Raw genomic sequence first — 3855 nt, forward strand, 5'->3', positions numbered from 1 at the left:
AATATCAATATGGGGAAGCCTGGCAGACTGATTATATCACACTACCATGAACCCACCATGGCAAGCACCATGTGCTTACAATGGTGGAAGCAACTACTGGATGGTGGGAAGCACATCCTGTGACCCATGCCACTGCCCGGACTACTATCTTGGGCCTTGAAAAGCAAGTTTTATGGTGACACGGCACCCCTGAAAGATTGAATCAGACAACAGGACTCATTTCCGAAACAACCTCATAAACACCTGGGCCTAGGAGCATGGCATTGACTGGGTGTATCACATTCCCTATCATGGACCAGCCTCCAGGAAAATTGAATGATACAATGGACTATTAAAAACTACACTGAGAGCAATGGGTGCTGGGACATTCAAGCATTGGCGCACACATTTAGCAGAAGCTACTTGGCTAGTTAACACTAGAGGATCTGCCAGTTGACCTGGCCCTGCCCAATCAAAACCCCTGCACACTGTGGAAGGAGATAAGAACCCCACAGTACATATAAGAAACTTGCTGGGAGAAACAGTCTGGGTTATTCCTTCCTCAGGAAAGGGTAAACCTATTGGTGGGATTGTTTTTGCTCAAGGACCTGGGTGCACTTGTTGGGTAATGCAGAAGGATGGGGGAGTCCAAAATGTACATCAAGGTGATTTAATCCTGGGTGAATATAATCCATGTTTTGAGTTGCATGAAAAGGACCACAAACTGCTCAGCCCGTGCTTTCTCCCTCCCGGCCCCCGGAGGGGCGGAAGGGTCAATGGCTCCTGCCCAGGCAGCACTGCTGGCCAGCTTCACGCTCAGGGGAGAGCACCCCGCTCCTCCTCATGGCTTGTGATGCCATACAGGTGCGATCACTCTCTTCTAGCGACCAACTACAGAAATGAGCCTTGAAAGTATAGTCCTGATAGTTACTCTTTAATGAGGAATCAGAACTCCAGGAGAAAAAAAAAATCTTTGTTCCTTTCTTACAATACAGCCTTATTTCTCCTGGCAGACCGGTCAACTGGGTATTGTTCTCATTTAGTCGTATGACTCCTAAAGCGCCAACGAATCATTTGAGATGCCCAAAACAGAGGAAAGAAATATTTTCTGAGATTTGTACATATACACATGTGTATATTTATTTGCATAACATAGTAACTATTTAATATGATAAAGATTCCCACTTCAAAGTTCAGGATTGCTGGGAATAATTCATGCAGGGCTACTGTATTAAGGAAAATTCTTGAAAGGCATAGAATTTTTTCAAGTATGTTTCTCTCTTTTTTAAAGAAAAAAATAAAAGAACCCCTGTATCGCACAATAAGCTCCATGCAAATCAATGGATTATGATAGAAACTCCCCTCAGGAGGAAGGAACACTAAAAATACTTCCCCTGAAACTCAAGTCATGATGATTCCTTTCCTTGGAGAAGCATGTCAGTGTAACAGAAGTGTTCTCTGCAGCTTCCCTAACCCCAGCTGTACTTTTCAAGGATACAGATGACTCTGACAATAAGCCAGGCTGGCTCTACAGAGCACTTTGTTCATTCCCCAAAAGATCTGCTGCTCGAGGACTTGGTGTCAAGATAACTTACCTTGCTTTGCTTGCTATGCCCTGGGAGACTGAAAGAACTCCTGCTCCCAAGAGATTTCATAAGAGATGTGGTTTTTAGAAGTCTGTTTAAAGTCAGGTGTTTTTGTCTGTTTCCCCGCAAGAAGACTGTTCCTGACAGTATTTATTTCTTTCCAAAAGGATTAGGTCAATATGCCTACTGTATTGATTATACAGGCAGATCCTAATCTCAGTTAGGCTGGAGTAAAGTAAATGAAATCACTCCAGTTTTAAACCAGTGCAATGAAGCTCAGAATATAGCCCATAGTTTTGTTGTATGTGAGCTACTCTTCTCATATTTGCTCAGAGAGATACATTTGGAGGAAAATGAGGGTTCTTCAGTGTTGTCATAATTTGTGCATTGCACACATGCTCTGCTCTGGTTGCTTTATTGTTGCTGTGCTCTTCATATAGACACAGAGACAAAACACCGTGGAGGAGAACTATCACAGAAATCAGGAGACAGATTAAGCTCCCATTGATTTTAAAGGCTTTTAAAAATTAGCATGCCTGAGGATCAGGCACATTAACAAGACCGTAGGCAGTGTTTCTTTAGAAATGGATAGCCAAAACACTAACCAGTCATGACAAATTTGCTTTTCCTTAACAGAACCTAAACTTAATAATGAATCTCCCTCCCTCAGAAAAACAAAGAAACAAACAAACATGTTTGTATGTTAAATATGAAACTGTGGTGAGAGGATAAATGATTTGTGTCAAACTTCATGTCAGGAGGAGGAAGCCACACTATTGGACTGGCAGTTAAACCAGGTATGAATGAAGGTTGTTGTTACAGAGCAGATTTTGAATATACTGCTCCAGAATGAGATGAGATGAGACAACAAAACAAGGAATTAAACAAGACATGTAGGAGCAAGGGGAGCAGAAAAACAACAGAAATTGAGAGAGGAAAAAACTGACTAGGAATTTTGGGGAGAGAGTACTGCTGGCAATCAGCCAGGGTGGGATTCGGCTCCGTATTAAGCCACCTTAAACTTCTTTTGTAGGTGTTTACATCTGCTTTAGGTGTCCAGCTCCCCTTGGTGCTCACTGGAGAGCTATGCTGTGTGGAGCCCAGAGCTAATGACAGTAATGCCTGTCCATTTGAGGGTAACTGTCTCCATCGACTGTAATGGGAGTTTAACTACCTACCTTATCTGTAGACACCTACATATTCATCTTTGCACATTAAAACACATCTAAGTGTCCTGATCTTGAACATAATAGGCTATGTTGAAATGGCAGGTAATGATGTGACAGGAGGCAAGCTGAGAGTCTGGCAGTGGAAGCCAGGCAAACATGACATTAACCAGAGGAAAGTAGTGGATGGAGAAGGCAGCTGTAACCTTGAAACTGGCTGAAAGCACGTAGGAACCATGCCTCCTTTTCTTCCTTCCCACCCCTACAGTGAATAAATTGGGAGAAAAAATCAGATGAAGTAGCCTATGCTAAGGAAACTGAAAGTTATATCAAAATGTTCATTTAGTGTGGTTTCAATTTACAGATACAGGTATATTCCACTTCATATAGATATGGACAAGTTAACCCTTAGAAGTATTTGTGCTGCTAGACATTAGGACACCCCTCCCCCCCAATCTAATGTTATTAATATGGAACAAAAATATAAATATGGTGTGACTTTCAAACCTTAGTGCTATTCCTACTTGTTATTTCTTATTTGCAGCAGTGCCTGTGAGAATAAGGGAATGGTACACATTCAAAGGTTGATGGTAAACAGAGAGGATAGTCCTCAAGGTTCTTCATTAGTGAAGAATACATCACATTTCCAGATAGCACTTTTGCTGAACATGCTAGGCCATCTGCTCGTGAGGCTTTTGGTTTCATTTCAGACACAACTGGCTTCAGCCCATCTCTAGCAGTCAATAAAAGGAAAGTTTCTAAAAAATGAATTACCGTCCCAAAACACAAATCACTTTTTGCAAATGTTGTGATAAAGTTTCCAAGCAATGCAAAGTGGGCTACCATATGTGCAAACCTCTGTGGGCTGGTGAGAAGGGAGACATTCCCATTGTGGCTCTCTGAGGCCATGTATATTTTCATTTTAATAGACTGGTATTAAAATCTATATTCATTCTCCTTTTTTGTTAGTCACTACTGAAAAAAACCTTTTGTTCAGCTTAAATATCCAGGTTTAACAATTGCTTTTCTTTTTCAAAGCAGAATGTTAATGTCAGTAATCCTAAGAATGCAGCAAAAAGGGCAAATATTTTATGTTGGTTGGAAGGAATTTATGGACATTTTCT

General features: G+C 41.4%; 1 non-coding gene across 1 annotated transcript; it reads right to left on the reverse strand.

Annotated features, from left to right (window-relative positions):
- Nucleotides 1–702: 702 nt before the first annotated feature.
- On the reverse strand, nt 703–901 carry LOC115340876. Its single transcript, XR_003923243.1, has one exon. It is a non-coding gene; the product is annotated as a small nucleolar RNA U3 (small nucleolar RNA).
- Between the last annotated feature and the right edge of the window lie 2954 nt (nt 902–3855).

The sequence above is a fragment of the Aquila chrysaetos genome, chromosome 4, assembly GCF_900496995.4.
Source record: "Aquila chrysaetos chrysaetos chromosome 4, bAquChr1.4, whole genome shotgun sequence".
Taxonomy (NCBI): domain Eukaryota; kingdom Metazoa; phylum Chordata; class Aves; order Accipitriformes; family Accipitridae; genus Aquila; species Aquila chrysaetos.